This window comes from Tyto alba, unplaced genomic scaffold (assembly GCF_018691265.1).
Source record: "Tyto alba isolate M040663 unplaced genomic scaffold, T.alba_DEE_v4.0 Super-Scaffold_40, whole genome shotgun sequence".
In the NCBI taxonomy this organism is placed as follows: Eukaryota; Metazoa; Chordata; class Aves; order Strigiformes; family Tytonidae; genus Tyto; species Tyto alba.
Genome location: NW_024881316.1, coordinates 38052206 through 38079050, shown reverse-complemented (window position 1 = coordinate 38079050; position 26845 = coordinate 38052206).

Genomic DNA, 26845 nt, shown 5'->3' with positions numbered 1-26845 from the left:
AAATTTACACCTGATCATGTAACTCTATATGCATTTTATTAGGCTTCCAAGCTGTTGTTGAAATATCTTGACTAGTGAACCACATAGTTTCATAATTGTCTTGATCTTTTTCAGTCTTCTGCTTTTTGGGGTCAGCTCCAGAGTCATCTCTTAACAGCTGGTTTACCTTCTGATATTCTATTTTAATGAAATGTTTTGTTATTTCTGTATGAACATTGTGAGCTCTTATTATACAAACATTGCCTTATTATCATAGTGTGGAAAACTTGAAACAAAACAATGGACAGCTTCAAATTTTACATTCAAGTGTTAAAAAAAAAAAAAAAAGTCATGTCCTAGATAGTGAGTTAAAATAGACTGCTTCTTGTAAAAACTATTTTATATGCCTTGTTTGTTATAAAGTACCAGCGAAATGGCCTAGTCAGCAGATTTAATTTCTTATAAGAATAATGCATATGAATAAGCTTTGAATAATAAGTAGATCCCATAAAATACAATAATTAACTCCTCTACACATTGAAGGTTTTATAAAATGCCTATTTATATCATAAAAATAGTGTAACCATTCTTGTAGGGGCTGAAGGCTCTCACAAATGTGTTCATAAAGATGTAAAGGAGGAAGTCCAACAAACAGGCAGTAAAGAGGGATGAGCCTACTGAGACTGAAGAAGATGGATGTGACAATCAAAAGATGTATAATTGTGTGAAGTGAGTGACATACAGTGGCTATTTTTCATAGCAGACATCATAATTAGATCATATGTTCCAGGAGAGAAAATCATATCATAATATTAACAAGAAAAGAAGAAATTTAAGTTTATAAATTCATTAGAAAAATATTAAATAGAGGGGAAAAGTTTGAAAACTGACAAAATATAAGTTTTCTAGAAAACATAATTCAGGCATGTGAGAAATAATGAAGGAGGCAAAAAATGGAATCTCTCAAGTTCAGTGTTGAAAACACAGATATAACAGTGAGGAGAAATTGAGTCATTAAGCTAATGAATCAAAAGATGCAGCCTAAATAGTTAATATTAAAGTAACAGAAACATCAAAGCCTTCATAGATGGTAAAGCAAATGTTCATTACCATCAAAAGGAATAAGAGAATATGCTTACACTGAAGATTAATACATAAAGTGGGTATTTTTTTCAAGATACTCTGAATAGATCACGATTATCTTCACAGGTATTGCATTGATATATATATATATGTATGTGTATATATATGTATGTATATATATGTATATATACAGAACTTTTTAGTAATATAAAAGACAGCAGAAAGCTCACATTATATTTGTTATTCCATGAATGGTATGCAAATGTTTTACAAATAAATTATACAGTGGTTTAAAATAGCAACAGAAGACAAGTAGTAATGTTAAGTGCTACTCTTGTTGTTGAGACTGGTTTTATATTGACTCCCATAAATGGAGAAACTATGGAATTTAGATTGACAATGTAAAGCTTAAAGATTTGCGGACAGTGTAGCTTCTCCCTCAGATGTTATATGCAGTATATAGACAAAGCCCTAAAAGAAAGACCAGTTATTTCCACTGAACAATCATGAAAGGTTTCAAATTAAAAAGATCCTCCAAAAAAAAAAAAAAAATTGTAAAAACAAATATACATATTAGAAAAGCTAAACCAAAACAGATGCTGAATAATTTGTTTGTAGCCATGATGTTTAAGAAATAAAACTTTGCAAGAAGAGGTATTAGATTGGTTCCATTTATTCTAATCACAAATAAGCCACCAAGGATTCCAGAATAAAGCATGAACTAATGATGATAAAGACCAACTAAATTATGACAGTACATCTTTAGCAAAGATGTAACAGTCTGGGCAATTATCTCATAAAAACAGAAGAATGTTGGATGTGATGACAGTTTTGGAAAATCATCCTATGCCCCAGGATTCAGGAACAAAAGGAAAAAAAAAGGTAAGGCCCACTGTCGAATAGACCACCCTCACAATGTCATGGCACAGTTCAAGCCCTAATCTCAGAACCTAAGGCTATGTCTTGCTCAAGGTTGAGTTTCAACTTGGCATAGTTTGCTGCAGAACGTGGAACAGGAACTGCTGAAGCATGCAAACTGACATTTCACTCATTTTCTGTAAATGGTTCTTGCCTGAAAGCCATCTACAAAGGAGTCTTAAAGCACAAACACAGTAAAGAGGGAAAGATCTGTTTGCCTTCCAAATGAAAACGTTTCAAGCCAAATAAACAGACTAATAAAAGTAGGGAGATGAAAAATAGGCAATATACCTAACTGTTTACTAGAATACTGGTGTATCATTATGTATCATGATGCACCTCTAAACATACGTCATGTAGATGATCACATACCCAAAAACCATGCCACTGAAGAACACTGAACCAATGAGCAAGTAGACAGGGCTGTCGAAATTGAAATGGATCATGTGGACTTGGACAGGGAGTGTAAGAGTGAGATATTTGTAGCTTGATGGGCCCATGAAACATTGGGACATCTAGGGAGAGATGCAACATACTGATGGGCTCATGATCGAGGAGTGGACTTGACTGTGGAGGCCCTCACACAAGTCACCCATCAATGTGAAATGTGCCACAATCAAGAGAGCCACAAAAGCAAAGTCTCACTGGAATAGAGGGTGGTGGCTGGGTTTTCAATATGGCAAGGCCTGGCAAATTGACTATATTGGACTACTGTCACAAACACACCAAGGCAAGTGTTGCATACTCGACATGCTGGAAGCAACTACCAGGTGACTAGAAACCTATCTTGTAAAACATGCCGCTGCCCAAAACACCATCTTAGGCCTTGAAAGGTGAATTTGTAGTGACATGGTACCCCAGAAAGAATTGAGTCGGACAGTGGGACTCAGTTCCAAACCTCCTGGGCCAAGAAACATGGCACTGATGGGTGTATCACATCCCCTATCACTCACAAGACTCTGGGAAAAAATGAAAGATATAATGGACTATTAAAGATTGTGTTGAAAGCATTGGGCAATGGGGCATGAAGGTGATGCACACTATCAAAAGCAATGTGTTTATGTGATTTCCATCTAACATTTTGTAAACTGTAGACCTGCTGCTTCTAGAACTAAATGGTAGCTGAAAAGGATTTGTGAATCTCAGTTATAGATACAGGATTCTAAAATGGTGGCTGAAAAACTCAAGATAACTTTGTGAATCTTTTTATTTCACCATCACTGTTGATGGTGAGCCCTAACTATATTAAATTCCATTATTTAATGGATGCAGTATGACCAGACCACATTATAGAAAGTCCTGTAGGAAGAACTCACTGCATTACTCACTGTAATCAGTGAAGGATTCAATTCAGAAATTGAAGAGCTAAATGTAGCTCTCCACACATCACTGTCTACAGACACGGTAACAGTTGCAGTCAAAAGAGATCTGAGGCTTTGTTCAGGTGCCCATACATGAGTGTTTAGTGAAATTTGAGATACCCTAAGGCATACTGTCTGTCAGTTGCTGACCCCAAAGGATACAGTTGTCCTGTACTAGATTTGCTGGCCTCACAAGGTTATCTTGGTTGTTCTAGAGCATGTTATACAGAATTAAGTGTCTGTGTGTGGGCAGTTGAATCAAAGATCTAGGTATTTACTTTAAAGACAAGTTCTAGCAGAGTTCTAAGTTACACTGACTGTAGAAATTATATATCCATTGACTCCATGGAGATTTAGATGTGTAGCATATCTACAGGCACCTATATATACAGAATTAAATTTAGACATTTTAATTTTGAACTGAATTCTGCCGTTGAAGTCTGACACTGAACGTAGTTGTAAACAGCATCACTTAGATATCACCTTGTAGATGAGATTTTTCTTTTTAAGAATACTGCTATAACCCTTTTTTTTGTTGTTGTCCTAAACCTCTAAAGACTGTACTTACTCAGTGGAAACCACAACAATTGTATCAGACAAAAATATTAAGCATGAAATTCAAAAGATGTGTCTATGAAAGGAAGGAAATAGTTTTTAAAATGCCTGTGTTCATTTATATCTGATGTAGGAGTAAAAAGGAATACCTAATGAAGTGATGATTCAGCTAAATTTAGTTAACTTTGTTTATGCCAGCATAAATTCTATAAAGCTTTCATTGACCTAAATGCATGTGAGCATATCAGTTATTCACTGGGGATCACACTGCAGTCTTTTTTCTGTCTCTGAATCCTGAAGTACTGCATAAATTTAAAATACATGTGCTGAAGGATTTTTGAATTAAGACTCTTAAAAACAAGTTGACTGATTTTTCAGGCTTGCAAGATAAAATAAGACTGCCTTTTCATCCTAACCAAAGTTTGATGTTATTGCATAATCAGTGTGTAAGGGAAAGGGAGCTTCAAGATGATGTACAGTAGTCATGAGAAGAGTGTTTTGATATATGGCAATTTGTGCTGCTATCTTCTGCTTGACTCTCTAAATTAATACTTTATTCCACCCTTTACATGTTGAGCTTGTGCATTCACAGTCTTGTATTTTTGTTGTGTGTCAGCAGACTTATGAATAATTTTAGAAGAGGCGTAAACAGTTTTATTTTTTGTAATTTTTTGGAAGTAATTAATTTTTATTCTATCATTCTACCATCTTCTTTGATGCAGAAAATATGTAAGTATTTTACAGACATAGGTGATTTTATGTACATTGTGATTATAAAAAAGACTAATTAATCTGGGAGATTGTATTGATTAAAAAAAGTAATATAAATTAACCTCAAAGCTGAAAATACATGAGTTTTGTAATTGCTATATCTGAAGATTTTGATGATGCCAGGAATAAAAATAGTGATTATCAGAATATCTTTCTACAATGACAAAAACTTTCACATGGACAAGATTTTCGAAATGTGTTCAACATTTTAAGATAAAGAGTTCTTGGAAAATTGTGCATGGAAAGTCGTAAATAGAGTGCTTCTCATGTTGGTAACATTCATTCCTTGTAAGAATACAATATATATATAGTATATTTCAGTATATTTGTGTGATGACAGATGAGATTTCCTATTTTTATTAGGTTATATGATTAAAAAGCGAATCACAGTGAAAACAAAGACTCAGCAAGCATCCAAGGAACTATGACAGGCCAAGGCACACAACAAGTGGGTAGTAGTTGTGGGTGTTTATGTGAGTTCTGATAAAGCCACTGACCTCTCTCTCTGCTGGTCTGTGTGTTTGCCCATGTGTGCATGTGCGTGCACGTGCACAAGAGTGTGTGTGCACATGCACCATCTGGAAATGCACACTCTGAGAACAGAGACCCACAGCAGCCTCCCTTCTATCACACTGCAATGAGAGGGACCCCAGGAGGTTTCATATAATCATATGATTACAACATATGACTACATACCATATATTATTAGTCTGCTTCTACAAGGTGCTGTGTAGCCTCAGCTCCACTGGCTCGATCTTAAGTACAACATTTAACCCCACTTAGCAAGGAAATGTTAAGCAGTTATAGGTAGGGAAGTCATAACAACTGAAAGCTAGCTCACCTCAAACTGAAAGTATTATTCCCTTCTGTTTCTAAGAAGGTCATGATTAAAAATCCTAGTGAATCACTACATTTCTTTGCCAACAATGTTGGCAATGAACATGCATTGAAGCAATAAGATAGTCATGCTGTTGTAATGTTCTCCCAGGAAGTGACCGTGTGTTGGCTGCTTAAACGAATAGCAGAAGTTGTTGCGGAGCAAAGGATCTGAGGGTCAGCTTGCGTGAGAGAACTTGTGCCTCTGCAGGTATTTCTTGTGATGGCTCTCCATTTTAGTTTTAAAATCATGGTGCTTTTTCATGCTTCAAAGAAGGTGGGGGTTAAAAAAAAAAAATTAAGGTATCTCCACCGTTGCATCTCTGAAACATGATTGCAGAGGGATATTTTGTGCACAGATTGACCAGGCAGAATAAACCCTTCTATTTCACTGCACATCTGTTACTGACTCAAAAAAAAAAAAAAAAAAAAAAAAAAAAAATCATCTAAGCAGCTCACACCACTGTGTTAAAGGCTCTAAATTCTTTATAAAAGTCTGTCATCAAAGTATGGTCTTATACTATTCCTACTTAACTGGGGGGACCAGATGGGATCATATGTTTCAGATATTCCCGGCATGTGCAGTGCTGCCAGAATTAGCAAGTGTGTGCCATTTATGCAGTTACACTGTTGACAGAAAACTGACACTCTTGCTAGCAATACTGCAGAAAGTACTCTTGGAATTAACTTATTGACAGGTATCTATCAATTAAAAACAGTAACAGCAATATGTCAGAAAGTGATGTGCTGCTGACAGTCTAGTACTTCAGCTTTAATTGAGAGAAGAACTCCATATAGCTTTGCAGTGTAGAACGTAACTTAGTAGGTTAGAAGGACCCATGTAAAGCAATCCTATTACTTTGATTTACTTATCTACTTGCATGCATTTTTGTTGTCTGGGAGGAGTTGCGGAGTTTGATGTGAATTTCTTCTTCTTCACCACTCAAAAGTAAAGGCCACATGTTTCTCTCAGAATTCTTTTGCTCTGTGTTTTAACCTCAGTTTTAATGTATATTCCACAGAACTATCACTGTTGGTCACCCTGAGTTAGTATATTTTAGGATGGGTTATTAAACATCTATCAGATTTTTTTTCCCCTCAAATTTCAACATTCCATCAGATCCTGTCATCACCATTTCCTGCTTCATGAAATTAAGATTTTGAAACTCTTTAAAATTATGTTATCAAGCCTCTAATAACACAGCCTGATTTGTCCATTTATCTGCTTTCTTTCCTAATTTGTCTTCATCTGCAGTTTTCTGCTATGGTTTCAAAACTGGCATAGCTATCAGTCTAGCAAAATTATAGAGACTAATTCAAAAGACACAGTTACATATTCTCTAGGATCAAATTAGCATGGTGAAAACCTCAGTACTTCACATTACTTCTCCTTAGGATAATGCTCTGGCACAGGACTAAGCAAGGTGGAAGGGAAATTAACGTGAGCTGTAAAGAATCAGGAACGCCGCTTATGTGCAGGAAATGCCAGTGGTAGACTACAGGTTTATTGTCTGAATACAGTTGCAGAATAGAGGATATAAATGTTGATGGAGTAATGTGCAAGTAGGGTCACAATTCTTTCGGGCCTCTAATCCCTGTTTATGGAGCACAAGGCAGCTGCAAGGCATGCCACACTGGAAGTATAAAGCAGGTCCATCACTAGGCTATGGACTGAGACAGGATTCCTTTTGCTTTCATTCATATGTATCCCTTGGTTATTTAGTCTGCCAACACAAACATTTATGCGCCCAGTCTCAGATATCCAAGCAGTGCTATGAAATGCAAAGTTGCTGAATAAAAGTTTTCTGGAAGAAAAGAAGAAGTCATGATTGAGAACACAGCACAGTGCAAGCACCTAAGAGTGAGGAATAGAAAGGGAAGATGGATGAAAAATACCACAGAACTCTCACATACATTCAAGGTATTTTGAAATAAATGAGAATTAAAAGCTGTGCAGTAATTCATCATGCCCAGATGAAAGATTTACATTTAAAATGTAAGTTGGGAATGCTCTCGGCAATAACTCCATGACTCAGAATTTAACCTTGACAATATGCTCTCTCTCCCAGATAACAACAACATAAATAATTTCCTACAGTTGTCAGCAGCAAAATTACTTGTTATTCTCTTGGATTAGTGGGTGTTTCAATATTTTTACATACACCTAAATCAGAAACTTGAAAGTTTATGAAGGGCAAATTTGGTGCATCAATGGGACCATTTATTGGTTGTTACAAAGAAAAAGCTTTGAACAAAGAAAAAAATAGGTTAAAGTTGCTTAAAAATTACTCTTTCTGTTCCTAAAACACTAATCCTGTTAGAATTCTGCATTATTATGAATTGTAAATTACCAGGATTAGATGAAGGATCCTATCCACCAGGAATTTAAAAAGTAGGATATTAGACTTAATTCAATTGAAAAACATATGCACCTAATTCTTTAGCATTAAAAGCTAAAACTCAGATAAACATTTCAGTTGTCTGACTTGGAAGACAGACAAAGAATATCACTCCATCAAAAAATATCCTTTACCTCCTCAATGTATCCCACATACACAGTTATTTACTGACTTCAAATTGAGTAATATCAGGGTATTATATACCTATCCATTAATACACACAAGAAAATCTTAAATTCAGAATCTGAGACACATTGTGGGTACACTAGATATTGCAAAACTGCTTTGCATTTTATTAAAGTATGCCCTATATTTCACTACCCAGGCATTACTGAAATTATAGTGAGTTTACTAAATCTAGAACAGATTGAACTCATCTGGATATTTAGTTGTGTGCATGTATATCTCAAATAAGCTGTTGGTCAGGAAGATGGAGTGGGGAATGATCAAGTATCAATAGCTGTTGACACTCCTCCCACAGAACAATAAGTCAAGGAGTGTGGTGAATCATTGTGTTGATATGCTAGAGTCTTGGTAACAAAGTCATGTCTCATAAACAGTCCTTCTCCTCATCTCCCACAAAGATCGCCTGGGTTTTCAAGCAATTTTCACTACAGTAAGAGAAAGTGAGAAGTCAGACCTCTCTAGAGGAAAAAAAAACACTGAAACAGATCTAACAAAATGTAACTTTTCTTCTCCTCAAGTCTACTCTGAGGATACGCAAGACATCTAAAACCTTTATCAACCTGTACTGACGTTGCCAACCCTATGGTAGGATTTATAGCAGGTAATAATTCTGAAAGTCACAATCTGCATCAGAATTAAGCACCGAGCACAGGGAAGAATATAATTCTCCTTTGCTGAAAAGTTTAATTTTCTAGAATAAAACATGCTTTCATCTACATTTCTTCTGCCTAGACAGAGTATGAGAGAAAAATATGTGGCAAATAGTAGTTGTGTTGCTTAAAGAACAACTGGCAGGAACTTAGATTCTATGATGGTGACTGCAGAACAAGAAGCGATACAGAAACAGCAACAAATCTAATCCTCAGTACATGGCCTACCAGTGACAGGAAAGGGTAAAAAAGGGTACTGTGTTAGTGAAAATTAATTTGATGATTAATAGGATTCAGTTTCCATTTTGCTTTTGGTCTAGTTGTGTTGATTAATGTTATCAAATCTTTCTGTTCAAACACTGTGGCTGGATTCTCCCTGTGCACAGTTAAATCATGAAAGGGCCCATGCTCACTTTAATCCTTGTATCTTGCCAGCATGGTATAAACGATAGTGAAAATGTCACTATGGGGGTTTTTTTATTGATATTTTAATTGCAGTAATATACTTCTGCTGTCATAAAGTTTTAGATAGAATTTAAACTCGGTGAAGCAATGAGATATAAACTGGATGAAGGGGGAGATTTATAAGTAAATTCAGCAGTGAACTGGGAGATTAATGAAAAATGCAGCATTCTAGTTGCAACATTAATCTCTGAAATAACATTAATAACATTTTAGAGGGAAAATATATATTTTACATTATAATCAAAATTTCATTAGCGTTTCAATAAACTGAAAGTCAGTGCTTTGAACTCCAGCAAAACTAATCACTTATAAGGTCCATAGTAGGTCTGCAGTTTACTTGCTTCATTTGTTCTAAATGTGTATTTTAATGTTCCATTTTGCCTTCGGAAAAAAAAATTCAAAAATTTTAAGACTAATCTTTGCAATTTGAGAGTGCTGTAAATATGGAGGTAAATGGAACAACTTAAAATGTCCTTCTCCCTCCTCTCCCCCCTGCCAGCTACTACACTTGTCGTGGTTTAGGCCTGGTTGGCAGCCAACCACAATGCAGCAACTCTCTCTCCCATCCCCTCCGGCAATGAGAAGGGACAGAGAGCCAGGCTTGGGGTTCAAGATAGGACTGGGATGGGGAAAAAAAAAAGAACATACATTTATTACAGACACTAACAACACATAACAGAGTAGGACAGTGAGAAGCATTGCCACATCTTGAGAACACCTTCCCCCCACCCCTCCCTTCTTCCCGGGCTCAGCTCTGCTCCCGATATCTCTACCTCCTCCCCCAGTGGCGCAGGGGCAGGGAATGGGGGGTGCAGTCAGCGCTGCCACTTCCCTTTTCTTCGGTGAGGGGAGTGTCCGAAACTTGTTCCTCCTGCTCCATCGTGGTCCCCCTCTCACAGGAGACAGTCCTCCACAAACTTTCTCCGACTTGAATTCCTCCCATGGGCCACAGCGTTCCCCACACTGCTCCGTCATGGGTCACTAACTTCCTCCAACTGGATTCTCTCCCACAGCTGCAGCCCTTCCCGAGCTGCTCCATCATGGGACTCCCCCGCATGCTGCAATCCTCCCAGCCCTGAATTACAGCAGCGGGGCTACCTTTTCCCATAAGACCCCGGCCTTCTTCGGGCACAGAAACTTGATCATGCAGGCAGAAGCCACAGACCATAAATCAATGTCTGCTCCACAGTAGATCTTCATGGGTGGCAGGGGGGGGCCGCCCTGCCGTCTCACCACAGGATACAGGGGGGTCTCTGCTCTGGCACACCTCCCCCCTCCTTTCTTCCTCTGTTCCTCCACTGACCTTGGTGTTCACGCAGCTGCAGCAACTCCTCCTCACAAGTCCCACTGCACATCACCACGTCCCTTCTTAAATACGTTATCGCAGAGGTGCAGCTGATTGGCTCAGTTTTCCAAACAGAGGTGGAGCTGACTTGGAGCTGGGGGAGCTTCTAGAAGCTTCTCACAGGGGGCCGCCCCGATAGCCCCCTCCCCTGCCACCAAAAAACTCCACCACTCACTCAACCCAGGACAAAGCATGACCTCCATTTCATTTTTTTTTTTTTTTTTTTAAAGGTAAAGTGCCTGTGTGTATTTGAGAATAAAGAGTAAAGGAGAGTGCTGACTGATAAATCACTCAAATCAGTGGTCCAGCATTACTGGATTTTTTTTTTTCTATTTGTGGTGGGTTGAAACTGGCGAAATACCAGGTGCTTGCCAAAGCTGCTCTATCATTCTCCTTCTCAGCTGGACAGGGGAGAGAAAATATAACGAAAGGCTCATGGGTTGAGATAAGGACGGGGAGAGATCATTCACCAATTACTGTCATGGGCAAAACAGACTCAGCTTGAGGAAATTAGTTTAATTAATTACCAATCAAATCAGAATATAATAATAATAAATAAAAACTAAATCTTAAAAACACTTTCTCCCACGCCTCCATTCTTCCTTGGCTCAATTTCACTCCCAATTTCTCTACCTCCTCCCGCTGAGCAGCAGAGGGATGGGGAATGAGGGTTGCAGTCAGTTCATCACATGTTCTCTGTCACTCCTTCCTCCTCAGCAGGAGGACTCCTCTCACTCTTCCCCTGCTCCAGCATGGGGTCCCTCCCACAAAAGACATTCCACAAACTCCTCCAACACGAGTCCTTCCCACAGGCTACAGGTCTTCACAAACTGCTCCAGTGTGGGTCCCCCATGGGGTCACAAATCCTGCCAGCAAACCTGCTCCAGCACGGGCTCCTCTCTCCATGAGGCCACAGGTCCTGCCTGCCAGGAGCCTGCTCCAGCACAGGCTTCCCATGGGGTCACGGCCTCCTTTGGGCATCTTCCTGCTTCTGCTTGGAGTCCTCCATGGGCTGCAGGTGGGTGTCTGCTCCACCATGGACCTCCATGGGCTGCAGGGGCACAGCCTGCCTCACCATGGTCTTCATCGTGGGCTGCAGGGGAATCTCTGCTCTGGTGCCTGGAGCACCTCCTCCCCCTCCTGCTTCCCTGACCTTGGTGTCCACAGAGTTGTTGCTCTCACATATTTTCATTCCTCTCTCCGGCTGCTGTTGCACAGCAGGTTTTTTTCCCCTTCTTAAATATGTTATTCCAGAGGCACTACCACCATCACTGATGGGCTCAGCTTTGGCCAGCGGTGGGTCTGTCCTGGTGCCAGCTGCATCGGCTCTGTTGGACATGGGGGAAGCTTCTGGCAGCTTCTCACAGAAGCCACCCCTGTAGCCCCTCCACTACCAAAACCTTGCCACGCAAACCCAATATACCGTTTAACTCAGTTTTAGTTACCCTTTTCAGTTCTCAAATCACCAGTTAACCCATAAAAACGAAAAAAGATCCTATCAACAAATAAATATCTGTTGTTGCTTATTGAAGTCCAAACAGATTTATCTGAAAGTCAGTAGAGAGAAACAGACATTTCTGAAGGTGTATGTACTAGATCTGATCTAGTAGATATCTGAAGTTAGATGAGAGGCAACTCATTCCTGGACCATGTAATTTGAGACACCGCAGTGTTGATGACCACATGTGAGGAAGTCCTCTTTAAAAGGTGATTCCTGATTCTGAGATAATCATTTTTCCTCTCAGCTGGCTGAAGATATTCATATTATATAGCATTAATTTGGATAGATAATTGTCTTCCTTATGACTCCCTGCAAAACATCTTGCATAAAGGACCCTGTGTGTTCCTATGTGTTTCCTTTCAATATCTCGTTAATACAGAGTGTCTTTAGGCAGACATGAGTGCTTTTCAACAGCATAACATCCCAAAGGGACATGCTGATTCATCATCGGGGGAAACAAGGCCAGCATACAACCACCACGCATGCTTGACTAAGAAAGAAAGGCTCACCAAGGCTCCATTCAGGTAGTATCCCTAATCAGGAAATCATTGAAGGACATGATTTGAGTCAGAGGCCTGAAAACATATTGAAGTTCATCAGATTAAGGCCAGCATGTCCGAGACTATTTTTTCTAGATTAAGCGTATGTCATGGAAAGAATGGAAGTCATGTGGATCAGGAAATTATTTACAGAACAGAATGCATTTAGAAGGATACTTCTTGTCTCTAGTATGGTTAGTGTGAAGGGATTACAGTGAAAGACACCTCTATCAGCCATGTAAGAAATTCTCCTCCCCCCCACTCCTTTCTTCCATATTTTCCTTTTCGCTCCTATATCTCATAACATGTAATATTATACAAAATAAAATAAGAGTTCTAAAAATCTTTGTATTCATTCTTTCTGTTTCTTTCTTGCTTCTCCCTTTGCCTTCATTACATACTCAGTTAACCTGGTTCATGTTTCTCCTATTTTTCCTACATTTGAATTGTGTGTAGTTTCACCCAAACCAGAGACGTTACAAGATGGCGGGGATGAAATCAGTTCTGTTTGATTTATGTGGAAGAAATAAAAATTGCACTTCCATACCTGTATTTTTTCTCTTGCAGCTCTGTGAACCCCTGAAGAGTCACATCACTCAAGTTACTAGTTTTTAGTAAATAAATGAGTGGATATTGTTGTATTTATTCCTTCCTAGTAATCCTGCAGTATCTATTATAATGATGTAAAAGAAAAATAAAATCTTGTGTATTCTCAGAATTTTTTAATTCTTTAGCAAAAATTAGTACATATATTTCCTATTGATTTTAGGATGGAGTATACTGCTAACATTAAATCTCATGCAAGAGAGCTCTGAGACACTGTAGCATTATGCTTAGTGCCAGTTTTATCATATCATCCAGGATTTAGTTATGGAAATATCCATGTTATTTATAGGAAATAATCATGATTTACAAAAGCAAAGCTGGTGTACATTGTTTGTTTTCACACAGGTAATTTGCAATGAATAAATATTTTTTCATGAGAATTTTTGGGGCAAAGCCAAACTGTTTTTTAAATTTTTTACCTCTGCATAAAAAAAAAAAAAAAAAAAAAAAAAAAAAAAAAAAAAAAAGGAGGGAGAGGGAAATAAAAGCTCTCATGTGTCTGAACCATGCTTTATACAAGAAACTTCAGGCTTAGTGGAGTGTGTCCATGAGAGTGTCTGTCAGGGGAATACCCCTCAATTAGTCCCAACAGCTTGACAAGTTACTGCCTTCACCCAGATCCTGTGGAAGTCACCTTCTCCTGATCCTATGAATGGTTCCTACAATGCTGCAGTCAAAATAGTCTGATCTAGCAAAGACCTGTTTATTTTTTAAGCCTCTTCTGACCGAAGCACTTAAAGGCGTGTTGATACAAACAGTTCAGCTTTCAGGTCAGCAGAGGCAGCAAGAGGAGGCAAAGGGGGCAGTGAGGAGGAGAGGGCAACAGCAATTATCAGGGAAAGGCTGGAGTTTGCAACTTCTGATGGTGACATATCTGCAACACAAGAGGTTTATACTTTAGAGGAGTAGCCACCTCTAAACCCCTGCTCCCTTTTGTCGCTACAAATATAACTGGTAGTCTTGCACTATGCAGTTTTCTGCAGCTAACCAAAGCTGTATAAATTAATATTAATCAGTTCCCTTCTACCTTCTACTCAAGCGGCATGTAAAGCTAAAGGTTGTTTCTCTTTTCATTAAAGTCCAGAACTATGTACTCTGCTGCTACATTTATAAAACTGCTTTAATCCTTAAAAAATAAATTCAGCAACCAAAAATACCTTTAATTATGACACTCACTGACCTCTAATTGCTATCTTCATGAATTTATGATCAAGCAAACATTTAATTTAATTTAATGGAGACGTGCACATTTACTTCAGAAATCTGAATATATTAAGGCTGCCTGATGATAAAGTTGATAACAGCTGCCACGTTCTGTGGAAATGAGTGAAGAAAACTGCCATGAGGGTTTTCACTATCTGATTTCTCCCAGTATCAGATGGGCCTGTGGAAACTAGTTTCATTTCAGTTGTACAAAGACTTTATTTGATCTAACCTATTAATAAAAATTGCAAATATCCTTTTTTCTTATTTCTGTCTTTAGTCAGGACACCTTTCGCTCCATTGGCAGATTTAAATTTTCACTAAACCTAGTTTTATAATGCTCCATTATAATCTTAACACTTTTGATCTACTGTGCTTTTCAGATTTTTCTGTTTTACACTTGGAAAATGTCTGAAGAGATTCATTGTATCTTAAAACCAGGATGTATGTTCACAGAGAAGTAAATGCATACCCAGCCACAGCCCGCAGGATGAGACCTTAAGGTGCTAAGAGGTATTTTCTAAAACTATCTTATTTTTAAGCAGGGATTGGCTCTGAGCTGCTATCTCCACATTTTGCATCAACTTCTGACTGTCTTGTATATCCAGACCTTTTCACAGCTCTCCTCAGGAACTTGTCACGCCAGGTGATGAGATGCAGGATTTCAATATTTCTTGCTCCTCAGAACAGGCTGTTCTGACTTTCATGTGCAGACCTGGCTGGGACAGGGTGATGCGTCACACTTGGGAGCTCAGACTATGTTAAAAAAGAGCAACGCGTTAAGAGCAGATTGAACATATGTCAACAAGACTGTACTGGCGCCGTGCTTGGCCACAAAAATACAGGAGGAGGGATAATAAGGTGTTTGTTTGATATTGCAACACTCAAGCAAAGCCAGTGCAGCCCTCTGTTACTACTTGTGCCCACGCTGTGCGTGGCAGAGATCATGCTGAAAGCCGCAGCCACCAGTGCACATCTCGGGCCTGCGGCTCACTGGGGCTGGGAGCCATGAGGGCTCCCGCCAGGCAGCCAGGCCCTATCCTGCCGCGATTGAGAGACGGGACGCAGCTTGATGCAAGCAAAGTGTCCGATTTATTATGATTCTTCACATACTTTTATACTAGTTCCTAGATAGCGTGTTACACACTAATTGGTTTCTTTGAAGCATGCCGAAGATTTATTGGCTTACGTTCTACATCAGGCATTCAGGGATTAGCTAATGCTAAAGGCTTTTTTTCTAAACATTCACTTTCTAATTGCAACATTCCTACCTACAAAAACAATAACTCCCAGTTACAGGACATCTGCTCCACGGCGCCTAATCTTAACACAAACACCACGTCAGCACCCCCTGTTCCTCCTGCACGGAGTTCTTATCTTATTCTTTCCAAGGTCTGTGACCAACAAGCTCCAGCACGTCTCCTTCTATCAATTGTGCAATGCCGGGGGTTTTGCTGAGAGCAGCCAAACCCTGCCCCACACTGTCCCACCCCCAGCCAGCAGCCGGGCACTGGGGGCATCCCCAGCCCCCAGCATCAGGCACCTCCCTGGGGATGTGCCGAGGCTGGGCCGGGACGTGGGCTCACGGCCGGGCAGGGCAGGGCTGGCAGTGGGGAGCAGGAGACCAGCCCAGCTGTGGCAGGGGCCGGCAGCCCCGGGGACTGAGGAGGGGTCCTGGGCTGTGGGCAAGGTGGGGGTCCCAGCACAGCTGATCCAAGCAGCTGGTATTTCAGTAAAAGTTCCTGCATGAGCAGGTGCCAGTGATCTATATTCTTCCAGTTTGATTTAAAACTTCTGATGATTCTTTGGTTTGGGATACGTTTTTCCTGCTGGGCAAATGAAGAGCCCAATGGGGGAATCTCTGTAACTTGCTATGAATTCAGACCGTGAAAATCTGATTTATTTGTTGTTGGTCTCTTGTTTTAGCTTTATTCCTTTATATATTGTTTTAACAGTACACCTTTTTATATATACATAAAAATGCAAATCTGTGGCCAAATTATGTTTTTTGAATATAAATTATGTGATTTTATATACACCATTAATATATTTGGTAATGGAGCAATATCTTTTTTTCACTTTGCCTTAGATTTTACTAATTATATTTTGTTTTAACACTTGAACGTTTTATTAGCACAGGCTATATACAATTACACCAAATGTACAGTCTGTATCACCATGTAAGAGCTACACCTTTTTAAAAAGTTATATGAAACATAATTAAGAAAATACATTGCTTTAATTAGAGAAAACTAGAACTAAATGACTAGGGAGTACATGTTGTATTGAAGTCACATCAGAATTGCTTCTTAACATTATGAAATTATTTTTGGGTAATTTAGGATATATTGTACTTTTCTCAGAGACTGCAGAACTAGTTCTGATTGATTTACTTTCTCTCAGTTTCCTTAACTGGAGCTCTAACTTTGATGTTCAATATATGTTTCTCTTTTAGAATTACTTTCTGCATTTCTTGCACTTTGAAGAAAATTGCTCATACCCTAAAGAAAAAGGTTATCTATCTGGACAGACAATGACACCAAATGTATAGTTTGTAAACTAAATGCACAGGCTATAATTTTTCCTGAGTTTTGTGTAAATATCCCAGTTTTTGAGAATTTAGCCTAAAGAGTCTGTGAACTCTTCAACACCAGTTGGCCTTTTGACCATGAACTTAACTAAAATCTGTTGAATAATTCATCATAAGTAGTATTCAGTGTGAGTTTTGACAACCTGTTGCAATAGACATACACCAAAGAATTCTATTATTGGACATTTTAATAATTAATCTAGAGATTCTACTTTTTTGTTCAATTCTGTGGCCAGTGTGGGAGAAGGGATGTACAATACAAGATCATCACAAGTTCCAATGTATGTCATGACTGCAGGGCCAGTTGCAACTACATCTTTTTCTGGATAATTTGATTACGTTCACTGAGGGCTCTATCTTTGTTAGTACAATTATTCTGGCTGAAAATAATGCATGGATCAGAGAGAATTCCTTAGAAACCAGGAATGTAGAATAAGCTGGTAATAATATGTATTGTCTTTTATTGCACTTTAAGCTTAAACTACTTCCTCCAGGGATCACAGCTAACTGCTCCGAGACCCTCAACTCTGGGTGTTTGATATTAAACTCAGTTTATATTACTTGTACTATAGGACTGCTTAGGTATTTCAATAGAGAAACTCCAGTTCCACGGGAAACGGTGAGGCTTTTATTCCCTGAAAGGCCCCAGGTGTGATCTTTTTTAGTAATACTATGTAAATTGTTATTGATATCCATTAGACAGATGAGGATTTTGATATCAGGAATTTTGGTACTTGGCAAAGAAAGAATTTTTACTATAAAGGACTGAAAAAAACCCCATGTTCTTTATTTTGGACCCCTGGATTTTTGCCTATGACAACTACTTTTCCTAGCATTTCCTCCTAACAAATGAATACATGATTCTGGATTTTCTTCCCAATCTTTTGCTAAGAGAATGACAATTTTGGATAAAGATAGTCAGAACATAGAAATTAAATTTTGTCAGATTATGAAAACTTGCTTTCTTCTTTTAATCTTTATTCTTTCTACTTTTCTTTCTCAGACACTACAAATTAAAGTGCATTGTTAATAATTACTAAAGCTATCCCTGTAGTCAGAATAGCTGTCCCCAGAACGAGGACAGAATAATCACTGGTGTCCTGAAGAAAGTTAATGGATTGCATAACTCCATTATTTTTTTCCAGATAATAAAATGAAACCACCTCTCTGTTATTGCTATTGCTTTGAACAGTTTCTGTAACTGGCACAGGTGCTATCACAAGTGCAAGTAAGAAGGGGATTACTGAAGAGGTGACACATACTGAGGTTGTTACAGAATCCTAGGGTTTCAGACTTTTAAGTGAAAGTTATGTTCTGAAGCGCAATTATGTAGCACTGTAAAAATAATCAGCAATTATGAAGAAATTTGCAGGGATGTGTAACCACATTGTATCCAGTATAATGGTCTGTTTATTTGTTGTCTATCACCATTAAAGACTAAAATATTACCTATAGAAGCTATTCATGTCTAAGCAATGTTAGCATTAGGACAGTATTATTTGCACTTATGATGAAAAAGCTCAGGGGCGAAAAAAAATTGCTATGGTTCCTTCTGGACTACAAGACTTATCCAATCAATCATCTAATGACATCTGTGAAGAACTGGCTAAACAGTATGACTCTGCAAGGGCTTTGACCTTGATGAGGCAGACCTCTGGATGAAAAATAAAAATAAAAGCTGTAAATTGTTAGTAATTGGAGAAAAGCTAGTTTTGCAAAATTCTAATGAATATAAGCATATTTAGGCCTCTTAAAATAGCACCACTGACTGCAAATTTCCAATAAATATAAACATAATATTGTTCCTAACATTGTTAGCCACTGTCTCATGTGAATAGCATGTATATCAGGAATATTTGTGCAGAAAAGTTTGATCACATAACCAGTTATAAAGTCAGTTAGGATCACAAAACATAGTTGGAATAATGGTTTATTTATCAAAACAGAACTGGAACTTGAAGCTTATTGAATGAGAAGCCATGTATGATTTAAAACCCATGACTTAAAATAACGAGCTCTGACGTCTGTTAGTCAGTCCTATAATAAGTCCTCCATCCCTTCGTTTACAAATTTTGGGTAGTGCTGTTGGGATAGTAATACTATTGCATCCTATGTATCCTATAGCACTACAAATTAGAATATGTGGATCAGTGGTAATTGAATTTCATAAGAATCTTAAATGGAAGACACTAAGGTCATTATAAAGACAGTAGTCAAGATTATACATGTGTTTTATGAGTAAGAATTTATGTACATTCTTAGGGAAGATTAGCAATTTAGGACCTAGGTTCACAAAAATATTTTATTTTGGATTTCTCACATTAATAGTTAGAATCAAAAGAACACCAGTGGTTTATAATTTTTATGTATAATTCTATAAAGTTCAGAACAAGGACGGTATTTTCACTGTATTTTGTGCTATGCATCTGTATGGTGAAAGAAGTGTTCCTAAATTAAACACAGCCTTTGAGCTGGAAACTCCCTTTATTTTTATTTTTCCAAAATGAAATAGTATGTCCTTCCTGATCTTTCATAAGTATAAAATAGAAAAGACTAAGAAAAATCATCTTTATATAAACTTTCTATTCTTAATGGGACACAGTTAATTGGTTTTAATTTGTGATTGATGCAGTTGAAGGAAGATGGGGAGTTTATACCACTACAGTTTCAACTAGATCTGAGCATTTAAATGACCTAGATGCTGGCATCTAAATGAGCGTTTATTTGGTGTAGTGTTTCTTAATTCAAAATACAGTCTGCCATATTTCAAATGGGAATGTGTTTTGATGGAACATGTTTATTTCAACATTTGACAAGAAAACAAAAGTTACTAATTTTCATCTTTTGTCTGGCTTTGAAACACACGTTTGTCTTCTTTTGAGATGAAAAAATGACATCTTATTTTTTGCATAAAGTATATTATTTATATATCTCATTGGTGCAAACTTTAATTCAAAATGGTAAAGTCAAAATATGATATCTAAATTAAGCAATGCAAATCAGTGGGAGCAGAATTCCTTTTCTAAAGGAGATCTTAAGAGTCTTCCTCAACTGTGTGACCCATCTCATTGTCAGTTGGGTTTGCCAAGTGCAGGACACCCGTGCCCACTCCATTGCTAGCACAGGAATACGTAGGCAGACCTTCTAGCATCTCTGTGTGAGGTACTTCATGGCTGGCAGATTAGCTACAAATTGCTGCTCTGTCTATTCTAGAGCCTCAAAGACTGTCAAGGTCATGTTTATTTTGTCTAGGAAATAAAATGCACAGGGAGTTTTTCCACATCACTGCAAGTTTTCATTTTTCTCTTTAATTTTTTAAAAAAAAAAAAAAAAAAAGGATATTAGATCTTTTTTTCCTTAAAAAAAAGAAAACATTAGCAGCTACTTAGACTCAGTTTTGACATCTCTGAAGACAAAAATCATATGTCTTTCTTAGAAATTATTTGTGTGCATAATTTGTGAAAGTGTTGAGTCCTTATGGAACTAATAAATTGAGTATACACAGACTTGAAATACACTTAGCAAGGACATACCTATGTGTTTATTACTGCACAGATTATTTGCTGCCAGTAAGCAAGTTTTTAGATAAAAGAGCTTCCAGTGAGGGTTAAAACTAATTCATTTTTGTTTTTCTGTTTGTTTTTTCATTGTAAATCCTTAGGAAGCTTGAAAAGATTGCCTTATCCAATTTGTTGAAGCAGACTTTCATTAGAGATATACTGAGCAGTGCTTTAATCAGTACATGAATCCACCAATTTCAGGTAATTGGTGTTAATCATTATTTCTCAGCATAAAAGGACTTTAGCAGAGATTTTTGTCAACAACATAATACGTGAAGGCACAAGGCCTTACGGGCACAATGCAAGCTCACTCTTACTCATGGAACCTGCCTGTTTATTGGGCTGAACTTGTTCTAGATGTACAAAAGGACATAGACTAATAAAAATTACATACCTAGAATTCTGAATCTTGGCAACCTTGAAATAAATCTGTTGCCCAGAAATATACACCCATCTGTATATCTATAGCAAGAAAACAGGACAGGGAGCATCTCTATCCCTTCATCCAACTGGTACAGAATGGCTTGTGTCCAGGAAGCTATGCTTACTCTGTCTTTATCAAAACAGGATAACTTCATCCGGTCTGCTTTTTTTGGATGTTCCTTGGTACCTCCTGGCCCCTGAGCTGTGACAAAGCATTGTCTAGAAGCACATGAGTTCAGATGGGCCACAGTTGTGCCACGGACTCCTCCAGCAATTCAGCAGTGTGTTTTGTGTTCTTATACAGATGTGACCACTGGCTTCCCTTTCATAAATGCTGAGGTGCCTCAAAAATACTTTCCAAGATATATCAGCCTTTAAAAAACCCTGGAAACTAGTGAGAAACTGAAATCTGTTCTCTTCTGTTAGGTAGTAATGAGGCATAAGGACTAGAAAGTCATTGCTGTTTTAAGAAGTATTAGCTATCTTATTTGAAGATATACTAATTATTTCTTAGAGAATTTGCTTGTAAAGTAAAATGGTGAGTGCAACACCTTTGTAAGCCCTGAGAAAACTGAAATATACAGCTCTGCCTCTTTAAAGAGTAGGCTTCCCTCAGGTCATTCTGGAATGAAAAACAGAGAGGATTATCCTGCCTCACTCCCACTAAAATGGTCAGCAGCACAACAGAAATAATTACTCATGTGTGTGACAGAAAAAGAAATAATGTGTTGATGCGCAATGGGATGTTAAGATTGCAATAGGACAGCTGTGAACTAACCAACTGTTCTTGAATATAGCCTTATCCACTACTGATACTGCAGATCTAAAACCAGAACAGGAGACTCCAGGCAGACCTTGCACCTTATTGTAGACCTGGTCCATAAGGTTTAGGCTGTAATCTTGTCTAAATGGTTCCGCCAGTGTCCATACCTGACCCAAACAATAGGCTTTTGATTAAGATTGTTACCAGTGACTGAAGTATTCTGGCTTTGAATCCCTTCAGGTTTGAAAATGGAATTCAACCTATCACTTTTCTTCAGGGTAAATGCTTAAAATCATAGTTTATGATATAAAAAGTGGGAGCAGTATATTTATGTTTCTTTAAAATTAGATCCCTGCAGTCCATTTTGCAGCAATCTTACTCATATGCAAGTTTGTTAACATTTTCTACAATCTCTTTCTAGAAGAGGTCTCAGCAGACTTGGGTAAATAAATGCCTAGTTACTAGACATGTCTAGTCCAGGAAACTGGGTTATTGAAAGCAGGTCTTTGAAAACAAATATGCTGGAGTTAAAAATGCAAATACTTTTTCACATGTTTGAGATTTAAATTATTTGAGTCTGGTTATATACCTCTCTGCTTCTATGAGAAACAGATGGCATTAGTCTAACAATAATGTGCAGGACATGGTCTGCCTTGTTAAGTAATTTCAAAAAATTCCAGTTACAAAATCCAAAGGTTGACAAATGTTGCCTCAAAATATTTCTTGATGCTGATCGACAGGACGTGAAGCATTCTTCACCCAGATGTCTGATCTTCATGCATTTTTTAGTTAAGGACATAAGAATTACCTTCCTGGGTCAGATCAGTAATTCATGCTGTCTGCCAGGGAGGAGTGTCAGATGCATAATGTTGCATCTGACAAACCAGTGCAAAATCATTACCAATGCAAAATCATGCAGATTTTGGCTATATAGTAATCTGTCTAAAATAGTGTTCCTCTTGGTGTTTAAAATCCTGGATATTTGAAGTTTTATATTCATTTTCTCTATAGTCTTATACATGCTTCATTTTTAATTATCCACTTTATAAAATATAAAACAAAAGCCTCTGAGAAAAATAGCATCCTCCTAGAATCAGCTTTCTTTCTGCAAGATAAAGTAATCATCTCTCCAATGCAAAAATGGCAGAAATGCTGTGGCCAGGAAAACACTGGGGTCAGAATAGACGAGCCACTATGGTCTTTTCTGGTTTAAAATCTATGACACATAGTACTGTAACCAGGCACTGTACAATCCTAAACTACCCGAAATCCATGTGGGTTTAGCTTTACATTGTATCTTGCCTTCCATTTTGCAAAGTTCAGCTGGCAAAATAAAACAGGACAAATTTAAGACTTTATTAGGCATATCTGAATGGAGAGAACAATACATTTTTGAAGTAGAATGTGGAGCTTTAGCCACCTGTCTCCAATTATACTCAGTGTGACTGCAAGATTAAAATGCCATCTAGCTCACTGTGAAAATATGTCCCATAGCACCTCCTTTTAGCTCAGAAGCACTAATGCTAATAACAGTCCAACAGAGAATCAATTTTATTTTGATACTTTCAGTGATTAAATATTTTATACAGAACTCTGGCAACATTGTTAAAAACTCTCAAACACAAAATTGGAGTTGAAAACATGTACTGGCACTGAGAAAAACTGCATGTGAAACAGTATGTACTAATTTAATAACTAGCACAAATGGTAGCCAAGAGAACTATATTCACCTGACAAATTCAAATTAAGCAGAATGTAAAATCAAAGCAGCTGTGAAATAACTATGCTGACAAGTATTGATTTTAAGTTAAATTAGCAAACTGCAATTTTATTTTTTTGTTATTATTAGTTTGAGTGCATGGCATGTTTTAAATGTCTTTTGACCTTTAAAAAAATCTATGCAAAACCAGCCAGTTCTTTGGTAAATACTGTTCATAAACTTTTGTAAATAGTATGATGTCAGACATATTGTCTAGACTTCCTCCATTTTTATTCTGCGTTACAAGGCTCCAAAGCTGTAAAACACTTAACAAATCAAGTGCAAGTCATAACCAAAGTTGTGCACAGTCTTTCAAGTTGAGAGTTAAGTATTATTTCTGCAAACTCACACCTTGAAAGTAAAAAGGTTAGCAAAATTGGACCATCTTGACAGAAATGTTACCTAAGGAGACACTGCTGAAGGTATCGTTATTATATTCAGAGTGTTTAAATATGAACTCCCACTTTAAGTTCCAGGTGTTTCATTCCAATGTACAAACAGGTCCTTTTTCATTAAATATAGTTGACTAAGATTTTCTGTGTTGTTTCACAAGTGCTCCTGATTAAATTCCTTTCTAGAAAAAAGGCCTAAGTAGATGCTGAAAGAGGAGTAATTCGACTGTAGAGAAGTAGCCATTGGATCAACTTGGGGATTTTTACCTTACATTTTCCATGCAAGAATCGCATCCTAAATAGGGCAGAGTTAGAACTGTCTTTACTGCCTCTGTGCCCCTTCTCTTGAGCCTCTCTGTGCTTGGTGCAATTTCTACCCTCTGGGCCACATGCCAACCCAAGATGGCTTGGGAAAGGTAGTAGACCCAAGAGTTAAGGCACTCCCTTGGCTGACCTGGTTCCTACCTCCACTGTCGTTTGGGAATGGACCACATGCCAACTCAAAACGGATTGGGAAAGGCAGTGGACCAGAGCGCTAAGGCATCCCCTTAGCACGCATGGTTTCTTCCCCTTCCTCTCCTACTTTTTGAGAACAGTAATAACAATCAATACCTCTTGAGAGCCTAATACATCCGTACCTGAGTTGTGGCCCAAAGGAAGTGTTACCAGACCTCCAAGATCTAGCAAGTTCTGGGCCTGTGCAACTGGTAGAAAGTACCAGAATATTCCATCATCTGAGTTTGGATGAAATGGAAAAGTATCTTGATGAAAATCAATTATGTCGGACACTATAAATAACGATTCTAAACAAGAGCCCTTGAGCTCTCCTGGACTGCAGTGGGCTGTGACCAACTCCACTGAGTTGGGATGCCTCTCAGGCACAGATTCCTCAAGATTTAAAGATTGTCTGCCCACAAAGACAATGAAAGGCCAGGGTGAAGTCAGACTTCTTAAGGCTCAATTATTGCCTGTTGAGGAATGCTGATGCATTGTATTTGTTCTAAACTTGAGAAGAAGGAAATTTGAATTATAGACCAGTCTCTTCCATCCACTTCTCTACCTATCTATATGCACATTTGCCTTCATGAGTATGGATGCCTATATATTTCATGGGATATCCAAATATTTCTGCACTCTGTGTGTGTGTGTGTTTTGTGTTTATACATACATACTTATATATATACTTTGATTTAGAATACCTTGTAGTAAGTTAGTGTGAATCTCGTCATTTGTGAATATGTAATTAAGTTGCTACTTTAATTATATTATATTCTACCAAATTGCCTTATTAATCTTTAAATTCATCAATCTTTAAGTGCTGCCAAAATTCAACCTTTTGATCCACCTCACACCATTAATAAATCTTGAAGTGCTGCTAAATCATAACCATGTCAAATATTCTGATCTGCAACAGCCTAAGATTATAACACAGTTTAGAGATGCTAATTCTGAGGAATGTTAACAAGACAAGGATTAGACTTTTTCATGGCAGGTATCTTTGAATTATCTCTACATGAATGCACAATATTTTCAGATAATAGTATTTAACAATGACCAAATGGAAGAAACCTACCAGTCTGCATTTGGTATACAAAACATTAGAGGTATTAATTGTATAGAAGCATATATATATTAGAAAAAAGTAATTGTATTTTGTTACTTGTAATTTCTGTTCCTTAATGTTTAAGCATTTAATCAGTTACTGCCTTTGGAAAAGCAACATCTCCCATTTTCAAATGGGGAAATTCAGACATGCAGAACTGAATCCCTGAGTGTCTTTAAAGTACAAATTCTTCTTCAGATCTTGAGATACACTGCTCCAGTTCTGGAAACAGCAAAGAGAACCATAAATTAGAAGATATGTTGTTATTGAGAATTTTAATATTGAATATACCTTGGTGGTGTATAAAGACTGTGACAAATAGAAACAGACTTCATGTCTCTTCTACACCTTTACATCATGCTTCATCCTTTAGCACTATACTCTGAATAAATGAATAAACTTCACTAGGAAAGGAGATGGATGGTCTGTTTGCATTATCGCCATTTTGCAGAACAACACAACCATGATGCTATTCCCTGTTAAAAAGAAAGGCTTTCATCTATGCCAGGACATTATTCAAACAAATGGATCTAAAAGGTCATGTGTATAAAATATAATTCAATGCAGCAGAGTTTAAGTCATTGAAAACAACAAAATATAGAGGACCCTGTACAGATGTCTAGCACGGTTGTGTTTCCACACTGATGAAGCAAGGAGCTTTTCCATATTTTCTAATTGCTAGTGAGGCTGTGGAATTGATCTTAGTGTACACCTCAGCATTTCCTTTCAATATGCCTTTGTGCTCGTTGGACTTCTTGTATTGTTAATCCACTGTCATCTCCTCTGCTCCCTCAGCCAGCTTTACTCTTATCACTCATCACCTGAATTTTGTGCAGAATCATCAGTACTGGGGAGTTTCTGAGATTGCTTTGAAATACAGCAGAAGGACTTTTTCTTCTTGTGCACTTGCTTCACATTGCTTTGCATTCCTTACAGAAGTTTTATATTAACTCTGGGGGATACTGACACACTCCAGTTAAATTACATGTTTTTCTTTTTTTCATAAAACATTCTGTTGTTGTGATAGGTTGTGGGTTTTTATTATTATTATCTTTTCAATACCAAGTGCTCAAGCAACAGAGGAAAAACTGTTACTGTGATCTTCTCTCCTATGTTCTTTAGAATTGCACCATTATTTCATTTGTGAAAAAGAGTGAGATTCCCTTGGCATCCATACAACTCTTGTACTTGAAAACGTACATAATAATCCTGAGTCTGGCCTAATGTATGGCCATGCTCAAGTCACTTCACTTCTGCTTCTCCTCCTGTAAAACTTCAAGAGGAACATGTTTCTCCATTAATTCTTTTGATATACAGG